This window comes from Macaca thibetana, chromosome 14 (genome assembly GCF_024542745.1).
Source record: "Macaca thibetana thibetana isolate TM-01 chromosome 14, ASM2454274v1, whole genome shotgun sequence".
Classification (NCBI taxonomy): Eukaryota; Metazoa; Chordata; class Mammalia; order Primates; family Cercopithecidae; genus Macaca; species Macaca thibetana.
The window spans coordinates 24,774,596-24,801,816 of record NC_065591.1 but is presented as its reverse complement, the minus strand read 5'-3'; the positions used below and the strand labels follow the sequence as shown (position 1 = coordinate 24,801,816).

The following is a 27,221-nucleotide window of genomic DNA, read 5'->3' as shown; positions in this document are numbered from 1 at the left end:
GCAAGGAAACAGGAGGGGGAAGGAATGAGCCTGAGGACAATTACTCACAAAGCAGATACAGTCATTTGAACACCAAATGTGTCATTATGGTAACATCAAGCCACTGAGGTATAACTCTTTCTCCAAAATTATACCAGCAATGGCTTTTGATAATTACCAAAGGAATTAGCATTTCAAGATTGATATGTGAGTTGAAGTGGGTTTCTGAGCACCTGCCAAAGCAGGCAAGAAAAGAACCACTTACTGCCAAGACTTGCTTCCTGTGCCTCAGTCACATCTTATGACTGCATTGGCTTTTGTACTAATATTCAAGCGAGTTTAATTCCCAGCAACACTACATATAAGGTGTGCAGACACAAACTTGGAATGCTAATATAGAAAATCCGAAACAGTTCTTAACAGAGTTTATGAAAAAAGCAAAGCTCATGTACAGAGCAGACGGTGGCTAAATGTCAACGCAGACTTGTGAGTGGATGCAGATTGTGTACAGAAATTTGAGATAACCCCAATTCTCTGGAATATGGTGAAAATTTCAGTATAAGGTAGAAAAGGCTTCTGAATGGCAGAAAGGGCGTTCACTGAGTTTATTTACTTTGCCACGCAGAGGAGACCCTTAAGGCCTTTCTAAGAGCCAATTTATCTGTAATTTAGAGACACATTTCAGTTAAGTGATAATCATATTCCCAAGCCACAGCATTTAAGAGGAAATGACAGGCTGAAGTGGAGAGAAGCTGTTATAAGAAGACATAAAAATTACAGTAAACAATAAAATCACATAAGTATTCCAAAAATCTGGTAGAATAATTTAAAATGTTAGAAACCTAGGTCTATTCACTGAAGTGCTAAAAGTTCTGTGTAATTCTTGTCTAAGAGTAATTTGAATAATCAGTGTATAGACGTTGGGTCATAATGAAGTAAAATATGCCCATGTATGTTTGTATGTTACAGCTTAATCACACATACAAACACATACAGATAAAAAGAGAGAGAAAGAAATATGCATCCAACCACAAAGACCCAACTTGAAAATAAAACTGCAATATTAAATATTATTGCAGACATATATATAAATTTACCAACAGGAATTTTTGAAAACATAAATATTACCTAAAATTTTTTTTCACTAAAAAAGTTTCCAGTATGATAGCTTTCAAAATATGTAATAAACTCCTCCTATTTTCTCTTCTCTAAGGTAGATATAGTGCTTCTCTCATAATTTTCCTTCTGTATTACTTTAAATGATATTATCATATAGCGTAGTTATAATGTATTGGGTACAACATCATCTTACTTATATTTCTTCTCTCATATCTCACAAGAACCCTGCAAAGTAGAAATTATTAGAGCTCACATTTTATGACCTCTAGTATAAGATGAGAAAATTCCTTCATTTCTTTACTGAGAGCTAATTTAACATCATAATATAGTGGAAAGAGTAGGCAGTTTGTAATAAAATGTGGTTTTAGTTTATTTGGTACTACTTGGCTTTGTAATTTTAACTGAACCACTTGCAAAAGAAGACTTACAAAATAATAATAACCTATACAGTGATAAAAATTAAATTATGTTTTATGGTCAAGTGAACAACACAAAGTGTTATATTTATTTAATTAATATTCTGCTTGACTTTGAAAAGAATCTGATATAGGAGAATATGATAAAAATGAGAAAAAAGGATGGATAAAATAAAGGAAGAAAGAAAATATGTAAAGAAGAAAAAAGGTAGCATGAAGGGAAAGAAAAAGAATAAAAATAAAGACAAGCAGCATAAGGAAGAATGGAGGCTAAACTATTGCTACATGTGAGAAGGCACAAACTCCCTTTTCCTTAATTACCTCTAGACTCCATTTCTGACATTCCCTAAGCAGGGAGGATATTTACTCATAGATCGTGATCGTTTTTACTGTATGATTATGGAGAGTCCCCTCAATAATCAATGTGTAGGAAAACTAAAAGCAGCTGAAGTGAAAAATAGGGGGAGAAAGATATGAGAAAAGCTGGAACTGCTGAGTGTTCTGAACATTTTTATGGAAATTGAGGGTGAGAGATTTCGATATAAACAGGCCATATAAGGCCTTCTGTAACAGTAGCATGAGCAAGGCAGGTAGGGGGCAAAGGGATTTTTTTTTTTATGGGCTTGAAATAAGATTCCCTTAATGTGCTTTGAGAAAGAGGTAAATATAAGCATTTTAATTTTAACTGCAGGAATATCCTTTAAGTTAATACCATATTTAATGTGAGAATGTGAATACAAGGGAGATTAATGTGAGATGGCAGAATAGGAAGTCCCAGACAGTTTTTCTCTACATAGAGACAATGATTCAACAATACATGAACCTATTCATTTGTGAAAAATCCAAAAACCATTTAAGAGGCTTCTGCAATCCATATCAGCACAAAACCAGCCACATCAAAGTCACTAGGAAAATTTATTGTACTCGTTCACCACAGTCCTTCCCCCACCTTATCACAGTGGGACTCAGAGGAAAGTTCCAGCTCCTAAATTCTCCCTTAGGGAAGAAAAGAAAAGACAGAAACATATGCTCATTGTTCAGAATTTTGGGGTATCTGCCAAAGAAACTTGTTTCTTTCTTACCTGCACCTAAGCACTGACAGAAAAGGGCACCAGGTTGGGGATCATCAATAACAAAGGCAATAGTTTGAACTAATACTCTCTTCCTTGCCATAGTTCCTGCCACTAGCCCAGCATGGAAAGAATGAGAGAAGCCTCCCAATTCCCAGATTATTTCATGGAAGATAAATAATTAAAGTGTGGGTCCTACATTCTAGCTTTTTGAAGGGCTGCACTAGAAACTGGTTTCTACTTCTCTTGCTTTGGAGTGCACGCAAGACCCAGCATTCTCTAGATGGTTGGGGGCTGCTAAGAACAGAAAGAGCTGAGTGGCTTATGGCTGCTGCAGAGGACACATGGTAGAGCAGGTAGAGAACAATACAGCTTGGTTGTCTCTCCCTCATGGGGAAAAGAGAAGAGTAAAGTGTGTGTTCAATGTTTTGGCTTTTCAGAGAGGTGCTGAGGAGCTCATTTCTTTCTATCAGGATTTGAAGCACTAATGAAGCTTGACAAATTCTAGAAGTCTAGGAGCCAGTGAAGACAAAAGGGATGTAGGTAGTTTATTGTAGCTCTAGAGAAGCTAGAGTACTGCAGACAGATACCAAAAGGAGCAAGAGATTACCAGCTCCTGAATGAAGAAACCAGCTAATCTCTCAAACTGGGAATGTACACACATAAGTTAAGACACAACACATCCACAGGAAAAGTTGAGAAGCCCTTTGAATATTTAGCCCAGCTGAATGGTACAAGTCATGCCCTGTACAAAGCTAATTTATAAACACTAGGAGAGATTTTTTTCAACAGAATGATAACCGCATAAAGTTACAAGGCACACAAATAAATAAAGAAACATGTCCCCGTCAAGAAAAAAAATTCCCAGAAAATGACCCTAAAAAAACGAGGCATGTAAAGTACCTGACAATTCAAAATAACCATCATAAAAATGCTTAATGAGCTTGGAAAAATTATATATGAAGAAGATAATAATATCAATAAAGAGCTAGAAAATATAAGAAAAAAAATAAAATTTTGGAGATGAGGAATACAATCACTGAAACAAAAAAGTTATTTGTGGGAGTTCTATAAAGAGAAGAGGAAATGAAAGAAGGAGAAAGCTAATTTGAAAAATTAATGACTGAAAACTTCTCAAAGATGAGAAAGAAAATGAACATCCAGATTCACAAAGTGCAATACGTTCCAACTAACACTGAATGAAATAAATGAACACAGAGATAAGTTATAACAAAAGGTTAATAGTCAAAGATAATGAGAGAATTTTAAAAGCAGCAAGTGGAAATTGACTTATCAAACACAAGGTACTCCTCATAAGACTGTCAGTGAATTTGTCATCAAAAACTTTACAGGGAAGAAAGAAGTGGAATTCTATATTTAAAGTACTGAAATAAGAATACAACAAGAATATTGTATCTGGCAAACCATCCTTCAAAATTGAAGGCGAAATAAAGATTTTCCCAGATAAACAAAAGGTGAGGGAGTTTATCACCACTAGACCTACTTTACAATAAATGCTAAAGAGTGTTCTATAAGTCGAAATTGGTACAGGATGGGGAAGGGAAGTGCTGGGTAGAAAATTTCAGGGTCCCTGGTGAGGGCTTCACCCTCGGGCCTCTGCCCACAGACCTAAATGAGAATAGGTACTCCTGTTTTCATGCCCAAGTGTGGCATTTTTCAAGATCACTTTGGTCTGCCACATCCCCCATCCTGTAACCATAGTGGGCACAGACACAAGTGGCTGGACATCAAGAGGAACACATCAGCAGAAGAACACACTGATAGATGCCGGTGGGTCATCAAAGGCAGAATGACGCAGATGGTGAGGGAAATTTGGTTGAGGATGGTCATAGAAGAGCTTGGCCACTGAGTAGCCCGACTCCAGGGAAAGACCACCTTCCCACTCCATCTTCCTTTTGGTTCCCATCCATCTGCTGAGAGCTACTTCCACCACTTGCACTCATTCTCCAAGCCCATGTGTGATCCAATTTTTCCAGTACCCTAGGGCAAAAACCTTGGGATGCAGAAGGCCCTCTCTCCTTGTGATGAGGCAGAGTGTCTAATTGAGCTGATTAACACAAGCCACCTGTGGATCGCTAAGCTGAAAGAGCACACATAACACACACCTACTGGGGCTTTGGGAGCTGTAAAAACTCAACCCTAGACCCTGCAGTGGGGTTGGTGCCCACAGTCCCCAAGACCTGTGTGCCTACATGCTCCCTCTAGGGGTGTGAGCTGTGGGGCACCAAAGAAGCAAGCCACTCCTCCTGTTGCATGCCCTGTGAGGGGGGTAAGGAAAACCCTTTCCCATTTCAAAGTGAAAGTATGCTGGTCAGCAACACATAAGCATATGAAGGTATATAGCTTTCTTATAATTTAAATATATAGAAGAATACAGAATACTAATACTGTAATGAAGATATAAAAATAACTTTTAATTTTGATATATCAAAATTAAAATTAAAATATAAAAGAATACACATTAATTCTAACTATAAAATATGTTAATAAATAACTATATTCAAAGCTGTAATTCATGACATTAATAAATTGTGGGGGGGAAAGTAAAAGTGTAGAGTGCTTTTATGTAATTGAAATTCAGTTGTCATCAGCTGAAAATATATTGTCATTATTATAAGATCTTTTATCTAAGCCCTATAGTAACCACAAATAAAAAGCTATAGAAAACACAAAAAGAAAATGAGAAATGAATCAAAGCATGTCACTATAAAAAAGAAAATCAACAAATTACAAAGGAAGACAGCAAAAGAAAAAGGAGAGACAAAAAGCTACAAAATATACAGAAAACAATTGAGAAAATAACAATAGAAAGCTCTCTCTTATCAGTAATTATTTTAAATCTAAATAAATTACCTTTCCAATCAAACAACATAGACTGGCTAAATTGATTAAGAAAAATAAAAGAAAAAAGAAAAGTAAAGGAAAAAATAAGTTCCGACTACATGCTGTCTACAAGAGACTCACTTTAAATTTAGTAACATAGGTAGACTGAAAGTGAAGCAATGAAAAAGATACTCCATGCAAATGGTAACCAAAAAAATCAGGGGTAGCCATAGCTACATCAAACAAAAGAGACTTTAAATCCAAAATGACACATGAGACAGAGAAGGCCACTGTAAATTATAAAAGGACCAGTTCATTACAAGATAACAATTATACATGTATATACTATCAACATCAACACTCCCAAATATATGAAGAATCATTGACAGAATTGACAGCAGAAACAGAGAGCAACACAGTCATAGTAGGAGACTTCAAAATCCCTCTTTCAGTAATAGATAGAACATCCAGAGAGAAGATTAATAGGAAAAAAAATTTGAACAACACTGTAGATGAGCGGAACTAGTAGACATATACAAAACATTCCACCCAATGGCAACAGAATACACATTCTTCTCAAGGGCACATAGAATATTCTTCAGGATAGATCATATGTTAGCTCACAGAAAAGTCTTAATTAATTTAAGAAGATTGAAATCACACCAAGTATATTATATGATCACAAGGGAATAAAAGTAGAAATCAATAACAGAAGGAAAATGGGAAAATCAAAAAATAATGGAAATTAAGCAATGAACTACTAAATAAGTAATGAGTCAAAGAAGAAATAAAAATGGAAAATAGAAAATATCTTGAGACAAATAGAAACCTAATATACCAAAACTTATGGGATGCAACAAAAACAGTACCTAAAGGAAAGAGTGATAATGTCTACATTTAAAAAAGAAGAAATATCTCAAATAAACAACAATTTTATACCTCAAGACACTAGGAAAGAAGAACAATTTAAGTCCAAAGTTAACAGAAGGAAAAAAAAATAAAGGTTAGAGCAGAAATTTATAAGTAGAGCATAGAAAAACAATAGAAAAAAATCAACAAAAATATGACTTAGTTTTTTGAAAAGATCAACAAGATTAACAAACCTTTGAACTAGGAAAAAAGAGAGAAGACTTAGTAAATAAAATCAGAAAATAAAGAGGACACATTACAACTGACATCACAGAAATGTAAAGATTATAAGAGTTTACTATGAATAATTATATGTCAAGAAACTGAATAACCTAGAAGAAATGAATAGATTCCTAGAAACATAAAACTTAGCAAGACTAAAGCATGAAGAAACAGAAAAGTCTTAATGGAAGTATGACGAGTTAGAAGATTAATTTAGTAATGAAAACCTCCTAACAAAGAAAAGTCCAGAACCAGATAGCTTCACTGGTGAATTCTACCGAACATTTAAAAAATAATTAATGCCAATCCTCCTTAAATTCATCCAAAAAGTTGAAAAAGAAGCAACACCAGTACCATGCTGTTTTGGTTACTGTAGCCTTGTAGTATAGTTTGAAGTCAGGTAGCCTCAAGGATCTAGAACTAGATGTACCATATGACCCAGCCATCCCATTACTGGGTATATACCCAAAGGATTATAAATCATGCTGCTATAAAGACACATGCACACGTATGTTTATTGCGGCACTATTCACAATAGCAAAGACTTGGAATCAACCCAAATGTCCATCAGTGACAGATTGGATTAAGAAAATGTGGCACATATATACCATGGAATACTATGCAGCCATAAGGATGAGTTTGTGTCCTTTGTAGGGACATGGATGCAGCTGGAAACCATCATTCTTAGCAAACTATCACAAGAACAGAAAACCAAACACCGCATGTTCTCACTCATAGGTGGGAACTGAACAATGAGATCACTTGGACTCAGGAAGGGGAACATCACACACCAGGGCCTATCATGGAGAGGGGGGAGGGGGGAGGGATTGCATTGGGAGTTATACCTGATGTAAATGACGAGTTGATGGGTGCTGACGAGTTGATGGGTGTAGCACACCAACATGGCACAAGAATACATATGTAACAAACTTGCACATTATGCACATGTACCCTAGAACTTAAAGTATAATAATAATAAATAAATTTAAAAAAAAAAAAGAAAGAAAAAGAAGCAACACTTCCAAACTTATTTTATGAGGTCAACACTATCAAATTCAGACAAAGACGCCACAAGAAAAAACTATAGCCCAACATCCCTGATGAATCTATGAGAAAAAAATTGCCCCCAAATACTAGCAAACCAAATTTGACAGCATAATAAAATGATCACTCACCCTGACCAAGTGGGAGTTTTCTCCTGGAGTACAAAGATAGTTCAATATATGAAAATCAACCAATGTGATATACCATATGAAAATGAAAGATAAAGATCACATGAAATCTAAATAGAGTTGACAAAATTTAACAACTTTTTACAATAAAAACACTCAACACACTAGGGATAGAATAATATTACCACAACATAAAAAGGCCATATATGAAAAGCCCACAGCTAACCTCACACTCAGTAGTATGAGGTGAAAGAATGAAAGCTTTTCCTCTGAGATTACAAACAAGGCAAGTATGCCCTCTCACCATGTCTATTAAACATAGTCCTGGGAGTTCTAGCTGGAGTAATTAGCAAACAAAAAGTCACAAAAAGCATTCAAATAAAAAAAGGAAGATCTAAAATTATCCTTATTCACAAAAATTCAATTCACTAAAATTATCCTTATTTACAAAAAAACATAATTTTATATGTAGAAAACATTAAAGATTTCACAAGACAACTAGTAGAACTAAATAAGGCAATTTAGCAAAGTTGCAGGATACAAGCTCAATATATAGAAATCAGTTGCTTTCCTATACACTAAAATAAACAATTGAAAAAGCAAATTATGGAAACAGTCCCATTTATAATAGCATTAAAAAGAATAAAATGCTTAGCATTGAAATTAACCAAGTAGATAAAGACTTGCACACTCAAATATATAAAATATTGCTGAAAGGAATTAAAGAAGACATAAATAAATGGAAAGACATGCTGTGTCAATGGACTGAAAGATTCAATACTATTTAAGTGTCAATACTACCCAGAGATATCTACAGATTAAATGCAATTATCAAAATACCAATGATTGTTTTTGCAGAAATAGAAAAGAAATAATCTTAACATTTGTATGGAACCACAAAGGACCCCAAATAGCCAAAACAATCTCGAAAAGAAGGTTGAAAATGGAAGCCTCACACCTCCTAACTGCAAAACATATTACAAAGGTATGGTAATTAAAATAGTATGGAATCAGCATAAGGACAGACATATACCAATGAAACAGAGTAAAGACTTCTGAAAAAAACCCATGTGTATGTAATAGTCTTGGCACGACTACACAATGGGGAAAGGATTGTCCCTTCAACCAATGGTGTTGGAAATACTGAATAACCATGTTACAAAAGAGTAAAACTGGACCCCTAACTTACACCATACATAAAAATTAACCCAAATATATTAAACACTTAAATTTAAGCCCTGAAACTATAAAACTCTTATTAGAAAATGTAGGGGGAAAGCTTCTTAACGTTGGCTTTGACAATACTGTTTTGGATACAACACCAAAAGCAAAGTCATCAAAAGCAAAAATAGAAAAATGAGACTACATCAAATTAATCGCTTTTGCACAGCAAAGGAAATAACAGAGAAAAGGACAACATATAATATTGGAGATAATATTTGCAAACCACACATCTGATAAAGGGTTAATATTAAAGATATGTAAGAAAGTCTTACAATTCAAAGGCAAGAAAACAAATAACTCAATTTAAAAAATGGACAAAGGGCTTGGATAGACATTTCTCCAAAAAAGACATACAAATGGCCAACAGGTGTGTGAAAAGATGCTCAACATCATTAATCATCAGACACATGAAAATCAAAACCATAAGGAAATACCACTTCATAGCTGTTAGAATAGCCATTATTAGAATAACATCAACAAAAACAACAAAAAATAAGAAGTACTGGTGAGAATGTGGAGAAATTGGAACTCTCTTACATTTTGGGGAGAATGTAAAATAGTGCAGCCACTATCTAAAACAGTCTGGACATTACTCAAAAAATTAAAAATAAAACTACCATATGACCCCAAAATCCCATTTCTGAGTATTTATAAAAAATACTTGAAATCAGGATCTCAAAAAGATATTTGCACGTCCATGTTTCTTATAACATTATTCATAATATCCAAGAGGTAGAAAGAGTTTTCATGTCCATTAACACATGAGTAGATAAAGAAAATGTGGTATATACATGCAATATAATATTATTAAGCCTTAAAAAAGAAGAAAATCTTATCAGCTGCTACTACGTGGATGAACCTTGAACACATTATGCAAATTGAAATAAGCTAGTCACATAAGGACAAATACCACGAGACCATGTATATGAGGTATGTAAAGAAAGTAAATTCATAGAAGCAGGAAGTACAATCGTGGCTGCCAAGAGCTGGGGATAAAGAGGTAATGAGGAGGTATTGTTCAATGGGTACAGAGTTTCAGTCAAGCAAAATGAAAGAGTTCTAAAGATCTGCTATATAACAATGTGCATATAGTTAGCAAAAGTATACTGTACATTTAAACATTTAAGAGGGTAGATTTTATGCTATATGTTTTTACCATCATTTCAAAAAGAATATTAATTGAAAAATGTACTTCAAAATATAATGTAATATTTACATAATAAAAATATTTATGTGACTACAAGAAGTTGAAACATGAGTATTTTATAAAGATTAGTGGTCTGCATACAGCAAAATATCCATATGCACATACACATATTTTAGCCCTTTCATCAGTTTGCTGATGTTTTAAAAAATATTTTCCAATCTGTCTTCTTAAAATATGGAAGCTGAAATAAATTTAATACAGGCATACCTCAGAGACACTACAAGTTTGGTACCAAATTCGAGCAATAAAGCAAATATAGCCATACAGAGAGACACACAATTTTGTTTTGGTTTCCCAGCGCATATTAAAAGTTATATCTAGACTACATAGTAACCTTTTAAGTGTCCAATGACATTATGCATTAAAAAATAACATACAGACCTTGGTAAAAAAAATATAGCTTAAAAATGCTAACAAGCATCTGAATCTCCAGCAATTGGAATCTTTTTGCTGGTGGAGGGTCTTGCCTCAATGTTGATGCCTGCTGACTAATCAGGATGGTGGTGGCTGAAGACTGGGGCAACTGTGGCTGTTTCTCAAAATAGGAAAACAAAGAAGTTTGGCACATCAATTGACTCTCTCTTTCAGGAAACAATTCTCTGTAGCATGGGAGGTTGTTCAATAATACTTTGTCCACAGAACTTCTGTGACTATTGGAGTCACTTCTCTCAAACCTTGCCTATGCTTTGTCAACTAAGTTTATATAATATTCTAAATATTTTGTGGTCATTTCAACAATATTCACAGCATTTTGACCAGGAATATATTCTATCTCAAGAAACCACTTTCTTTGCTCATACATGAAATGTAACTCCTTATTCATTAAAGTTTTGTCATGAGGTTGCAGCAACTCAGCCACCTCTTCAGGCCCCACTTCCAACTCTGGTTCTCCTGCTCTTTCCATCACAACTGTAGTTACTTACTCTACTGAAGTCTTGAAGCCCTTGAAGTCATCCATGAGAGCTGGAAACAACTTCTTCCAAATTCCCGTTAATGTTAATATTTTGGCCTCTTCCTACAAATATTAAACACATGTTTTAAAAGCCATCTAGGATGGTGAATCCTTTCTACAAGATTTCCAATTTACTTTGCCAAGATCCATCAGAAAAATCATTATGGCAGCTACAGCCTTATGAAAATTATGTCTCAAAATTACTTTTTGATTCATAGGGTGAAGAATGGGTGTTGTTTTAGCAGGCAAAAGAAATTATTAACATCCTTGTACATCTCTGTAAGAGTCTTAGGTGACCAGGTATATTGCTAATGAATGGTGATTTTTTGAAATAAATCTTTTTTTTTTTTTCTGATCAGTAGGTCTCAACAGTGGGCTTAAAATATTTAGTAAACCATGCTGTAAGCAGAAGTGCTGTCATCCAGATTTTGTTGTCTCATGTATAGATCACAGGCAGAGTAGATTTAGCACAATTCTTTTGGGCTGTAGTTTCAGACTGGTAAATGAACATTGGCTTCAACTTAAGTCACCAGTTGTGTTAGCCCTTAACAAGACAGTCAGCCTGTCCCTTGAAGCTTTGAAGCCGTGAAGTCAGGTATTAACTTCTCTCTAGTTATTAAAGTCCCAGATGGCATCTTCTTCCAGTAGAAAGCTGTTTTGTCTACATTGAAAATCTGTTGTTTGGTGTAGCCACTTCCATCAGTTGTCTTACCTAGATCATCTGGATAACCTGCCACAGCTTCTGTATCAGCACTTGCTGCTTCACCTTGCATTCCTTTGTTATGAAAGTGACTTCTTTCCTTAAAGCTCATGAACCCACCTCTGCTAGCTTCAACCTTTTCTCTTGATGCTTCCTTGCATTTCTTATCATATAATTAAAGAGAGTGGGTGTTGCTCTGGATTAAGTTTTGGCTTAAGGGAATGTTGTGGCCAGTTTGATCTTCTGTCTAGGCCACTAGAACTTTCTCCATATCAGCAATAAAGCTGTTTTGTTTTCTTATCATTTGTGTGTTCATTGAAGTAGTACTTGTAATTTTCTTCAATAACTTTTTTTTTTCTATTTACAACTTAACTGTTTGGCACAAGAGGCCCGGCTTTTGGTCTAATTCAGCTTTTGACTTGCCTTCTTCACTAAGCTTAATCATTTCCAGTTTCTGATTTAAGGTGAGAGACATGTGAGTCTTCTTTCATTTGAACACTTAGAGGTCATTGTAGGGTTATTAACTATCTTAATTTTAATATTGTTGTAATTCAGGGAATAAGGAAGCCCAAGAAGGAGAAGAGATGGAAGAATGGATGATCAGTGGAGCAGATGGAACACACACAACATTTGTCAATTAAGGTTATCATCTTACGGGAGTACAGCTTATGGAGTCCCTGAAACAATTACAATAGTAACATCTAAGATAACTGATCAGAGGTCAGCATAGCAGATTTAATAAAAATGAAAAAGAGTAACTAAAATGTAACACAGGAATACAAAGTGAGACTGTGCTGTTGGATAAGTAGTGCCGATAGCCTTTCCTTATGCAGGGTTACTACAAACCTTCAATTTGTAAAAATTGCAAAATATTCAAAGAAAAATAAAGCAAAGCATAACAAAATGAACTATCTTATAGCTGATAATGTCTGATGAGTACAGAAAACCTCTGGTTCTAGACACTGTAGTTCTGTTAATACTGTCTATGCAATCAATCAATCCCACTGATTTATATATTTATATATATACACATACACACACACACACACACACACACACACACACACGTATATATTCGCATAAACTCTCAGTAGATCACTGCTGTTTCTTATTAAGAAGTCAGTGGCCCAGTACCTAGACAGCATTCCACCAACCTGAACTCTATTTCCAATATCTTTACAAAAATGAAGCATGTATGTGTTGCTTCTGATCATTATCTTCATAAATACTTGGTGAGAAATGTGTCTCCATTTCTCTATTTGAAGCTATTTGGGTCATCACAGTCCTATCCATGCCAATATTTACCAGGTGACCCTATTCTCTATTTGATTAAAATAAACAAACCCTAACAGACATTAGTCTTCCTCTTCTCTGTTGAGTGAAGTGTTCTCACAGCATTAAATAAATGTACTAAGTTAGAAAGATGAGGGCATTTTGATTTCTATGATTGACGGAATCTGTTAAAATTCTCTTTAATTGGTAGTTTTCAAAAATTCCATTAAAAATTGCAAGTAAACACCTGCTATGCAGGAAGAACTACATTCCCTCTTAATCTGAAAAATTTGAAAGTATCTATTTTATTGGGTTCTGGGGCATTTTGGATACTTTTTAGGAAACATTTTGGTTGTCACAATGAATGTTGGGTACATAGGTGTTCAACCTGACACTCAAACTAATGAAGAAAATCTGCTCACAATAATATAAAACTGGAATTGAATTCTGTTTTACATATAAATTAAAATATTTGTGGAAGTTTTAAACATATGTGGACTTTTCCAGGAATGAATTTACGATATAAAGAAAGAGAATATCGTATTTTATTTTGTTCAGATCTTCACCAATAGCTGGTCTTCATTTCAGAAAGTTACATGACTAGATGGCCACTTCACTCATTTTTAAGTCCCCATTACCATGGACTTCATTTGCAGTTGTCTCATTCACATCTAGGTGAAGACATCTGAGTACTCTATTATGTTTTCTACCGCAGAGGAGTTTATCTATTTACATAACAATATGCAGTTTTAGAAATCGCTTTCCTTTTATTTCTCCTTTTATTACACTTAGATAGCTATATTTATTTCTAATTATTATTGTATGCATGAGGTAAATAGCACGCATTTTATCTTAAGGTAGCAAAGAAGGAAGGTTTACAAAACACTTGTTGTATAAAGGAGGTTTAGGTCTCAAGAATTCCATATCCCTAAAGTCCTCATTGTTTCCTAGTTGTCCTAAGATCTGAAACTTTTTCAAATTTACTCTATTTTCCTAGTCAAAGAACTTACCATCAAATCAACATTGCTTCTAGCTGTAGAGTAAATTATTGCCTAGGTTGAATTAAATGGATTTGGGCACATTTCTGAGCCTAATCCCTTACTTCAAATTCTAATTCTTATAATTGCATTCTTTCTTACTATCCCAAGTCTCTTCCCATGGGTCCAGCTTTGTTTCTGCCATTCCTATGCTCACCTCTCTCCTCATCAGATTTCCAGTACCATAGAGAAATAATTCCTTAAATTATGCAATCTATTTTTCTGAAAATATTTTGATATTTCTGAATTTGGTATTCTTTATTATTGGACAGACTGAATGTATAATCATACATGCCTAGGACAAAATGGAATACAGCTTTTGTAGATGTGTCAACATCTTTAATCATTTTAGCATCTCCTTTTCACAGTTATAAGTGACCAAATTTGAAAGATAAATGTTAGTGTTGACCTACCTGGTTGACTAAGTGAAGAGTGTAACTTACTGAGGAAGCAAGAGACTTTTTGAAATGAGGAATCTGACTATATATTTGATATCTGAGTGCTGAAAGCTTCCAAATTTCCACCTCTCCCTTTTTCCTTCTTGCCCTACATCTGAAAAACTAAGTAACAAAGCCTGTGAATTCCCTTCTCTGGCACCATCAGGAAGTTTGAACCATGTGAATTAGGTTGGATAGTGTCCTATTCAAAATTCATATCTATTTAGAACCTCAGAATGTGACCTTATTTGGAAATAGTGACTCTGAAGATGTAATCAGCTAAATTAAAATGAGGTCATATAAGATTAGGGTGGGCTTTTAATCCAATATGACTGATGTCTTTCTAAGTAGAGAAGAGGACACACAAGAGCACTCAGGGAAGACAGCCATATGATGATGGAGGCAGAGATTGGAGTGATGAAGGTACTACCCAAGAAATGACCAAGATTGCTGGCAACCACCAGCAGAAACTAGGAGAAAGGCTTGGGATGTAATTTTCTCTCGGAGTCTCTATAATGAACCAATGGCACTGACACTGTGACTGCAGACTTCTAGACTCCAGATTTATGAGATAAAATGTTTCTGTTTTAAGTCACCTGGTTTATGGTAATTTTTACAGCACCCCCCAAAAACTAATATGCTATGCAATCGTGCAATACTTTGATGGTGCAAGGGAAAGCTTACCCTAGCCCCATTACCTAACACAATAAAGTCTGAAGCCGGAGACAGCTTCTTTGTTCTCTCAAGCCATTTTTGGAACTGCTCACGAGCCTGCCATGCTATCCCTAGAAAGCCTCACTACGTGAGCAATAATTTTTATTATTTCCTCCTAGTGCAGGTATGACTTCATCAGCCCTGAAATCTGAATCAATTTTGGGTTGTAAGTCCATCTCACTTCCACAGGGAAAAACTACACTTCTGGTCTTTCAAGTCAGGATCTGCCACAGAATAGCTGCATAAATTTAGAAAAGCAGGTGGCATTTTGGGATGTCTATTTGCACATCTATAAATGGGTCAACTGGATCATAATTAGGGTCATAAATATAGAGATTGAATGTCATCAGTCCCCACTCCAAGGTCCGGGGTCAATATCTTTATTAGATCACTGCACTCTTTCCAATTAAGACTTAAGCGAAATAAACTAGGCACAGAAAGACAAACATCTCATATTCTTACTTATTTGTGGGATCTAAAATTCAAAACAATTGAACTCATGAACTCGGAGAGTAGAAGCATGGTTACTAGAAGCAGGTGTTGGGGAGAGGTGGAATGGTTAATGGGTACAACAAAAATATAAAGAATGAATCAGACCTACTATTTGACAGTACAATAGGGTGATTATAGTCAATAATAACTTTATTGTATATTTTTAAATAACTTAATGCAATTGGATTATTTGTAAATCAGAGGATAAATGCTTGAGGGGATGGCTATCCCATTCTTCATGATGTTATTGATGAAGAATGTTCATGCTTATTTCACATTGTATGCCTGTACCAAAACATTCGTGCACCCTATAAATATATACACCTACTATATATCCACAAAAACTAAAAAAAATTAAAGAGGACTGATGGATACTCATTTTCCTTGTCAATTGACTGCTCTAGGAACCTACCCTCAGTAGCTTTTCTATCCCTAGAACATTAGGAAATGTATGAATGCACATCACTAGCGGTGTTTCACTCAACCTCTGGCTATTTTCTTCTGATTTAATAGATTTTTCCCTAAATCCTGTAGATCAATTTTTTCCTTCTCCTAATGCAGCTTCCTTAGTGTTTATGACCCATTGTCCAAGTTAGTCCCTCTTGGTATGTTTTTGTTTTTGTTCCCTCCAAGCTGCTAAACAGAAATGTACATTTCTCAGGATAGGAAATTTCAACATCCCATGATAATTCAGTAACTCTTTATTTAACTTGGCTTCTTCCACACATTTTCTCGGTGTTGCAGGGTGAAGTACTGGAGAATGCACAGGGACTGTCAAGCTATGTTATTCAATTCTTTAGACAGTGCGCTTTGTTGGTGGTTATTATTCATTGCAGGTGTTTTACATTTTATTCAAAACTGTACTGTTGAGTGTGTTAGCCAACAAATGCAAAAGTTTGTTACATATGTAGCATCTTCAGATGTGAAAAATTGAAGTTTAAAAGAAAAAACTACCTGAAAAAAAAAAAAAAAAAAAGAATGAGCCAAGCTGAGAGCTGAGCTGATTCTGTTTAGCAGTGTGGTCTTCATGGTTGAGCTGCAGATAAAGTCTTCTAACCCCTGCAATCTGCTTCTGCATTAGAAGATAATGAGAGGTGTTTTTCTATGTGACCTCTCCTATGCTTTCCATCTCATTATATGTTTAAGTAAAAATATGAAATTGACTAGTTATAAGAGACTAGAATAAATAAAAAATCAGAATCTGGTGTATGAACAAAAACAAGAGAACAAGGAGTCTTGCGCTCTCTTATGCTTTCTTTCCGCTCAACAGCCTTAAACAAATCACTAAACCTCCCTGAGGCATAAATTTCTCTTCTGCAACTGGAAGGAGGTAGACCAGAAAGCATTTGAAGACCCCAGATAGCTCCCTGAATTTCTTTGATTCAGTTGGTATTATATTGGGATCATTGAGAAAGAATATGTAATAAAAATAAACCTTCCATTCAAAACTGACCTTTATTGTGGAATATGAAATAATATGTTAGAGCTACAAATAAAATGATAAAGTGTGAATAATTTTTGTTGCTTACTCTAGACTCAAAGGAGTTCAGTATCACAGCAGCCCCATTCAAGCTGCTACTTATGTGTGAGGTTAAAAATGTGTATTTAAAAGACAATGATATTGCCATTTTCTATTATGCACTGATCATTTAGCAAACACCTTTGCAGTCACTAATGTTTGCATGTAAGAATCCTAAGGCTGAGTAACTTTTTTCATTAGTAGGGAAAGTACAATAATATCTGCGACTTTGCACTGTAAACGTGTGAGGATATGGAGCAATAATATTTATCCTCAATTCACAGCTGTCTTTCAGAGAATCCAGTGTCTAGAAGGAAACTTCTTTCACTTCCTGTGCTCTACAGGCCTCCAGGCTTGTTTTTTTTTCTGATGAGGGGAGTAAGGGCTGGAGAGTGCATATACCACCATATTTAATCAAGTAACTGAGGCTATAATTCTCACATCTTTCTTTTTTATCTCTTCTGTCAGCTATCCTTTTCATCTCTCTATTATAAATCAAAACATCGTCTTAGACAGTCTGCTGTTTTCCTTGTTTTCTTCATCTGTATAGGAAATCAGTGCACCAAGAGTGAGCTTCTTAATACACACATCTGATCATTTATTCTATTTAAATCCCTTTAATGGTTCTTTTTTTTTTTCCTGAAAATACTGGGAACATTTTTAGAACCTAAAGTCTACTTGTTTCTGGCCCTTGTCTACATCTCTAACTTAACTTTACCATTCAGCAGTTCCCTTCTACCAGCAATACCAACTATTTCTGGTTGCCTAGACACACCACACACCTTTATACTCCATGAATTGGCATCTGCTGTTTATTCAGTGTTCACCTAAAATCTTTCTTCCCATTGCTCACCCTTCATCAGTTAAAACCCTACACTGTTATAAAAATCTGTTTAGAATCATAAAGGCAAGTTGCTTTTTTTGCCTAACTATGTCTGTATCATGAGATGCTTTTAGCAATGTTTGTTTCACAGGTGAGGCAATGATGACTTTATCTGTTTACATGTTAGATACTAAATTTCAAGATGCAGGAAGGATGGAACCTTGTCTAACTCTTTTTTACTATCCTCAGCCCTTTGCTCAGTGTCTAGTACATAGTATGTGTTCAATTAAAGTAATTGACTGGATATACAATAAGTATAACATGTATTTGGTACTTAATATCTGCCAGGTATTGTTGTTTTATCTCAGAGATTCTGATGTATTAACTCACTTAACCAATATAACAACTTTGTGATATAGGTACTCCATTTACTTCTATTATTCTGATAATGATCCAGAAAAACAGAGAAGTTAAAGACTTTGCCCCAGGCCACACAACTGGGATGGAGAGCTGGGATTTGAATCCAGGCAGTCTCATTCAAGAATCTAAGCTCTTAGAGACCATGAGACTAAGGATATGTAGATGACTTTATCCAAGTCCATTCCAGTTTTTAATGACAAAGTAACTAAAACCAATCTCTCAGGATTTCCAAACCAGTGGTCTACTTTGCCATAATCGAAATGTCAACATCTTTGTCACACATTAAACAAATTTCTTATGATTTCAAGCATTTTTATATGCATACTTTGGATTGTATTTTTATATTTTTCAAATCCAAATTTATACTGTAAAATCACCTAATATTGAAAAGCTTTACCTGACAATGGCTGTATGTAAGCAAATAAAACAAAATTAATAATTTTAATGACAGTGGATGTGAACTTAAAGCATAGGAATGAATTTTCATACCAAGGATTCTACAGGGAATCACAAGATCTGACATAAAACCAGTTCCCATGAATCTAGGCTTTTGTCTTCTGCCTCAAAATACCCTGCATATCTAGAACAATTCAATTTGTCCCTTGGCTATGAAAGAAAACTGACTGAGAAAGATGAGTGTGAGAGTCAGGCCACATTCTACCTTTGTGTTTCTGGGAAGTTTCTGAGCTTAGAGGAGATGTTTTATTCTACCCAGTGTAATGCACATTTCAGTTTCTAAAACCATACTTTAGAAGACAATCTTAATGAATTAACTTAATATTATATTGTTTAAACTTTTTGCTAAAGAAGGAAGCAGTACAGAGTGGAAAAGAGCATTGAGTTTGAGCCTCAGCTCCACTGTTTTCTAAATATGAGACTTTGAATATTTTCCTATTTGTAAAATGGGATAAACATACTCTCTATATCATAGAACACTTGGAATGAGGTTAACGTAGTATATAGCTGGTAAAATCTTAACAGTGTCTATTTTTAGCAATTATTTTAATAATCAGGTAACAATAATAATAAATTTTCTTTGGGAAGAGCTACCCATTAAACTAACATTAAAATGTATCTACACATACATGATTTATTATTATTTTTATTCAAATTTTAAAAATAGTGGGAAGATTTTAAGTTCACTGGAAAGACGTTTACTTATACATTTATTTTGTGGCATCATATGACTACAGGAGCTCTATGTTGTATGTTAGAATTTACCAAGATTTGCCAGGGTCTTGTTAGCTAGCTAACAAGAGTCAAATCTCTGTTTTTTTCATTTGTAAAATGAGTTGGAAAAAATGATCACTAAGTCATTTTCAGCTGAAAGAATATATTGATATGTTCATCTTTAAGCTGCAATATTTATTTAACCTCAAAAAACTTAAAAAAAATACTGAAATTTCATTAAAAAGAGTTATAGGAGAAAACAGTTTAGGAAATATTGAGGTATATAATTATCTGCTGCTATTTTAAGTTCTAAAGATTGTCTTGATGCCATTCTAGCAACAGGGGAATCTCTTTGACCTAATTTTATTTGCTTATTTATCCAGATATGAAAATATTTTTTTGGTTCATACTCATTTTCTTGACAGCAATTTAGATTACAGTATAAGTTTGGAAGGCCTAAAGTAACTAGTAGGATCTAGAAAGTAATATTACATTAGAGTTCACAAGCTTTATTCACAGTAATTCCAAGCATAAAGGATTTATTTCTGACTAGCAAAATTAATTTCTTCTACTAATTGAATGCTATATATGCACAAAACTTACTAAGGTGCCAACTTGTTCCAACAGTGTCCTGGCTGCTGGATGACACACTGAGCATGAATAACATACAAATGTTATCTCTTGACAGTAGCTCACTTCTTCCCTGGAAATACTGCACAGGGAAAACATGAGAATGCATTTCCTTAAGAGATTCTGTTTTCCAACAATAGCTTTGGAATTTGGTCCTTATCTCAACAGAATGAGTTAAAATAATTTATTATAAACCCTCTACATTATAAAAACTCACAAATTAAAACAATGCTTCAAAATAGTAAACAATTTCATGAAATCAAAAATTCATTTTTGTTTTCAAAAATCTGCCTGTGTGTGCAAGTGTGTGTATAGAGAACTTCTGGTAGACAAGACATTTTGTTTTTCTGCATTTCAGTATATCAAAAGCCACTTGCATATTCAAATGTAAGCTCATTCATTGAAAAATAGAGAGTACCTGGGAAAGAGTTGGCCTATTCTGTTTGGTCAGTGTGTTCCACCCTTGAGCAAAAAGTTAGAAGCACATTCTATGATCATGGACATTTCAATATCCTATCCTGCAATCATTATAAGATATGTTTTTTTGACCTTAGATTAATTTAGTGATGTAGAAAATTATAAAACTTCGTTAAGAAGTTGCTTCCATGCATATGCTTAAAATAGTCTTTAGTTCATTTTGCCCCCATTACTATTTCCACCTGAATTAAAAATCAGATGAGGAATAAGGTGATTTTCTGTAGCAGCCTGTGGTCAAAGGAAAATTCCCAGATGTGGCAATGACCACTATTCTCAGAATCCTGTCCCAGTAAATTACTCTAGTAATGTTAGAATTCATTGATAGATACCAAGTCAATCTTAATGTGTCCCAAATGGTTTTTCATTTGAAAGTTTCTGAGTCTCCCGCATGGCTCTCTGAAGATGAGCCAACCTGATTCACAAAAACCAAGCTCTTCCAAAAAGTGAGGCTGATTGCTTTTGTAGGTCCGAAAGATGCACAACTAGTGGCACATACACTTGGCTGGTAGTCTTACAACAAGTTATGTAAGTCTTTGGAATCTTGTAGGGTATAGTATAACCTGTGTTACTTTACAATTATAGCATAATAGAAAAAAACACTGAATTGAAGACCTAAGATCTAATTGGGCCTTAATATCAGTAAACCATAAGTCTGGATAAATGACTACCACATTTGAATTTAGATTTTAACTTCAAGTCTAGTGTTTTCCTATTTTAAAATAAGACCTTTAAGGTCATTTATTACTAGCAAAATCAACAAGTTTCTGAGGCCATAGTAAACTCAAAGGAATAAACAGTAATGATCATAGTAAGTGTAATAGAAATAATGTTTAATCAGCATTTATCAGAGTTCAAATATTACAATAAGAAACTAAGATCATATAGTATTCGGAATAATACTATAGTATTAATATTATTGTCTTCTTTTGCAGATATGACAAAGAAACATTTTAAGTAAGGTACTCAAGGTCACATGGCTAATAATTGCCATAGCTAAGATTTTAACCAACATATGTTGATCTATACAGTCCATGTTCTTAATCACTGTGTTATACTCAATTCTAATTAAAGTAACTATTGTGAAACTTTGCTATAATATTGTATTAGTCTGCTCTCATGCTGCTGTAAGAAGTACCCAAGACTGGGTAATTTACAAAGAAAAAGATGTTTAATGAACTCACAGTTCCACATGGCTAGGGAGGCCTCGCTATCATGACGGAAGGCGAAAGAGGAGCAAAGGCACGTTTTACATGGAGACAGGCAAGAGAGTGTGTGCAGGGGAACTCCCCTTTTAAAACCATTGACTCTCGTGAGACTTATTCACTATCAGGAGAACAGCATGGGGAAAACCTGCTCCCATGATTCACTTATCTCCCAAAGGGTCTCTCCTAGGACACATGGGGATCATGGTAGTGACAATTCAAGATGAAATTTGGGTGGGGACACAGCCTAACCATATCAAGTATATTCTTTCAAAGTATTCTATAACATTTTGAGCCACTGAATACCATCAAACCTACTGTTATAAAATTTCTTATTTTTTCCCAAATGTCCTTGTCCATTATATTCCAGAAAGGTAAAGTCACTGAGCAAAAATTTTTTTCTTCTTTATTTACCTTCAAAAATTATCAAAAATAGGATTGCTGTCATCACTTCCACTATAACAAACCTTTCCCAAACTCCTATTCTTTCTTATGCAGATTACTTCAATATTCTGCTGGATGATCTTTCTTAGGAGACCTTCTTCCTCTTCCTCTCACCAAATCTAATCTCAAAAAAAGCAGCCAACATGATACTATTAAATGATAGGTTGAATTGTGTCTGTCCTCTGCTCAAAATTTCCCAATGCCTTTATTTTTCACTCAGAATAAAAGTGATAAGTCCTTGTCAATAGAGTACAAGGCCCAACATGGTCTCCTCACCTCTCTACCCTTTGCTACCCCCATATTTTCTCTGAACTCATCTTCTGATGCAACCGTCTTTGCTCATTGTGCTTCAAACACAGTAGTCCCCTTCTCTCCCTCGAAATTGTTCTTTCCTCTGCTGGAATACTCATTTCCCAAACATCTTGATTATTTGTTCCCTTACATTTCTCTTTCTTTACTCAAATACCATTTTCTCAGGGATAATTTTCCTAGCCATACTAGCTAAAATTCAACCCCAAGACCCTTATTGCCCTTTTCCCTGCTTTTTTTAAAAAAGCTCTTATTGGTAGCAAAATGCTATGTGTTTCATTGATTTGTCAAATATATTGCTGTCTCCACTTATTCAAAAGTTCCATGAGAACTTTTTTTGACCAGTATGTTCCTAGTACCTATAAATGTGCTTCACATAGCACAGACTTTCAATAAACATTTACAAATGAATGGATGAACAAATGTCTCCTCTTTTGCCAAGCACTATGCAATCTCCTTATGTTGTTTTCCACTGTCTGCACTAGGCACCCAGCATTGTGTGAGAAGGAAGCTCCAAGACTTGTACATCATTAACGTCTGGGTTCTAAAACCTTTGTTCAGTGGCTTCACAAATAGTCTTATTATCCATTATCCAGATCTATATACATCAATTCTCTTAGTTTCTACTTTAGTTATTTACAGAAGTGATTCTGTTCAAATGACTGCAATTTTGGATCACTTTCCATCTAAGTCTCCTCAGATAAATATTCCTTGTACCCTGACCCAGCACAGCGGCTCTCCATCTCAGTGCCACATCAGCATGGTGACACATTCCCTCAATTTGCAAATGATAATCCAAATATCTTCTCCTCTTTATGTAACAACAATGATTTTTCCTACTTTCTCTGCTTTCATTTAAGTCTCCTAGCTTTGCTACCACTTAAAGTTCTTATTCTTAATCATTTATTCCCACTTCCATATAATTCAGGATTCCCTTTTTTAAAAGCTATCAACTATACTGTTTTGTTTTTGTTTGTTTGTTTGTTTTTTTGGTTGGTGGGGTGGGTCATGCACTTGGATGGGTCTGCAAATTGATAAGCAATTGTAGACATTTTCATCTAGGGTTACATTTTAGACTAAGGGAAATTATTAAGATAACACAACAACATGACTATCCACAAATATTTCCCTTCAAAAGCAAATTGTGTTTCCCATTAGAGAGAGAGAGAGAATAAAAGTCAGTCATCATTAATTAAAAGAGGCAGAGGAAATAGCGAATGTTGAAACATAGATTATGATTTTCAGAGTTGGAAAGTATGGGAATCTACAGTTGAATGTCTTTAGTATGCATTTATCAAGCATTGTACAAATGAGAGCCTGACTTTGGAAGAAAGTGAGCCTTAAGTATGTCTTATTCTTGTAAAATACAATTTTTAAGGGACTTTGTATTTAGGGAATAAAATTCTGACTAAGATGCTCAGAGGAAAAAATACTTCGTGAGCTACATTTGCCTGGACAAGTAGCTGCACTCTGATACTAATGTCTTCTTCCAGATGTCACATAGAGAAGAGTTTGCACCTTTAATGTATATGATTGATTAGAGACAGCCTGTGATTGCATCCCTGAGGATAACAGATAGACAACAGAATACAATTTCTTATCTTCCTCTACTCTTCCATTTGAGCACTTAGATGCTGAGAAACTCAAGCGTGAAGAAATATTTCTCTAAATTTTCACTTCTTTCCAGATTTTAACGTCCATCAAGTGTTACTCCTTCTATAGAAAGGCTCCAGCTCTATTTCATGTCAGATAAACAGCACTGGTGAAAGAGTCACATAATATTGTAATGATGTCCTATGTTGGTTTTTTGGAGCAATTTGGACCCCCACTGAATTGTAATTTCCTTACATTGGGGTTTCAAGATTATCTAAGTTGATTTGAGCATCAAGTCTGCTAAGGGACATGCCACTTGAAAGGATATAGCTGTCTAGAAAAGGTAAGATTTTAAAAGGGAAATAGTTATTTTCTATGAAGGACTAATTTTATTATAACCACATAAAAGGTACTATGTGATATTAAAAAGATCATAGGATATAGAGTCCAATGATCAGAGATTAAAACCTAATTCATCATCTTTTAGAGTATGAGACCCAGGGCAAAACAGCTTAATCATAGCATTTTTTTTTCTAATGTGCAACACTCTCTCAGAGGTACTGCTAGTCAATGTGTGTGAATGTGCTTTGTAAATTATAAAGAGTTGAGGTCACATTTAGACAACACATTTAAGATCTAACACCACGAAGAAAACAACAGGAAATGGACTTGACAATTTCAGAAGTGTTTGCAATGTCAATGTGCTTCTATTGCCACTTTCCAGATTTTTAATAACGAAAATAAATCTAGTTCTTATAAACAGTTGAAAAATCCTTGGAAGAATTTGATATGTTTTCATCTAGTCTGATAGAATTGGAGCATTTAAGTATTCAATTAGTACATTGATTGATTTTCTTATATAATTATGCTTAATATGAAGGAGAAAGCCATGTATTTTCTCAGTTGTGGATGTAAGATTCTATTTTGATTTTACTCATTAACTAAACCAACATTTGCCTCTTGGGGTAAAAATATAAACAAACAAACAAAAAAACAAAAATTGAAGTTTCATCTTAAACATTTGACTAATTCACAATATATTACTTATCAAGTTGCCATTAGAACATGTTTGTTATTTTGTATGAAGTGTAGAAGATAAAAATATAAAAATTGGCTCTTATAAGATAGTATAAAATCAGTTTTAAGGCTGTTGATACTAATATTCGATTTGTTGAAATGTTGTTATTGGCAATCAACCATACACCCTATTAAAAATAAATTGTTTTTGGTAGCTATTCCCCTTTCTTGCTAACATTATTTTAAAAGGCTTACTGGGCTATTTTGTAATCATCACAACCATTTGTTTACAGAGCAAGATTCTCATGCCCTTGAAAAATTGTATTATAATTGTCCAATTGGATTTTTTCTAAAATGTAGCTTTCTCAAATCTAGGTATATCTCACCCTTACTCTACCTAATTTTAAGTCTTTGTTTCCCAAACTAAAGCATGTTTCTACATGTTGAAGTAAATTTCATAAACAGAATGCTAATCACACTAGGACATGTGCTTCAGAAAATGCACTTTCTGCTGACAAGAATGGATTCACTCTAAGTCATGCACAGTTACTTAAGTCTCTCACCTGTGTCACCATAGTTTTGATTAAGAACACTGAGTGTGGGCACTTGATAGAATGTAGATTTCCCATCCACATGCAAAATGAAATGGTATTGACCTTGCTGATTTCTTCTCTGTCATTTCATATCATCCACTGCTCACAGCATTTTAAATGGTAGACGTTAATATTATGACATCATTTGCCTTTAAGTCTATTTTATAAAAAATATATATCTTTCTACATAGACAAAGAATCTATATTTAAAATATACATGGACATACAGATAGATACAGATACAGAGCATATTTTAAATGTGGTTAATATATTTGATGATAATATTTCAGATATCAAATTATGTTTTCTCTAAAATGTTTTCTCAATACTAAAATCTCTAATATCATAAATAATTAATCTCTAAATCTCTAAGAAATAATCTCTAAAATAAATAAACTCTAATATCATAAATAAAATAATTATTTTGAAGCAAGGCTTTATTATATGGTTTTAACCTCAGTTGTAGACTTTGTGAATTTTCCAATGAGTTCTTATTGTGAATGTTCCTATACATGAACAAAACTGAAACCATCTTTGAGAAAAATCTCGAGAACATTATTCAAAACAGGACAAGTACAAGAATCACAGTGGGAAAAAGTATGACAATACACAAAGACCAGATATAGTGTAAAGATGCAGAACTTTAATACAGTCCCTCGCTTTTATTACTTGCTTTCTTCTTCTTCTTTTTTTTTTGTCAGGCTACCACTACTACCACTTTGGCCACTAGCCAATGAGCACACTATGCAGCACATTTTGCGTTACTTTACACAATAGGAAAAATGCCATATAAAACATGTTCTCTCATTATCACTATTTGGTAATTCATAATACTGAGTCTCAGAAAGGTTAAATAAATTATCTGAGTTTACACAACTCAAAAGTGGTTAAGCTGGGATTCTGACTGCAGAGATGCTGCATAATAACATCTCAGTATCATTCAATTGTCAGCAGATCCTTTAACTATGAGTCTCACCAAAACACAACCAAGTTCAGTACTTTGGTTGCTTGCTTTCCAAAATTTAAAGTGAATTCTGACTATAATGACCAAGGCATTAGTAATCTTAACATGCCCAACCCCTCCCCACAGATTTCACTTTGTAAGACAGAGAGAGTTTTAGGATATGAAATGTACTTTATATGTTCATAGCCCTCTCGTGAATATACTCATTGTCTCTGGTGCACAGTTTCTGTGCATCTTAAACAGAGAAATGTAAAAGAAATTTTATTTCTGTGAGTAATTTTTCAGTGTGAAATA

The 27,221-nt window shown here is 34.4% G+C and overlaps 1 protein-coding gene across 10 annotated transcripts in view; it reads right to left on the bottom strand.

Annotated features, from left to right (window-relative positions):
- The window catches only part of LRRC4C (leucine rich repeat containing 4C), a 1,316,491-nt gene that overhangs the window by 490,198 nt on the left and 799,072 nt on the right, over positions 1-27,221 (bottom strand). For 8 of the 10 annotated variants that reach the window (XM_050758335.1, XM_050758338.1, XM_050758336.1 and 5 more), the window contains one exon: positions 11,086-11,177. The exons of the other annotated variants lie outside the window; for them this stretch is intronic. The gene's annotated coding sequence lies outside the window, so the exon portion shown is untranslated. The remainder of the gene's footprint in view (positions 1-11,085; positions 11,178-27,221) is intronic. 10 annotated transcript variants of the gene reach the window in all.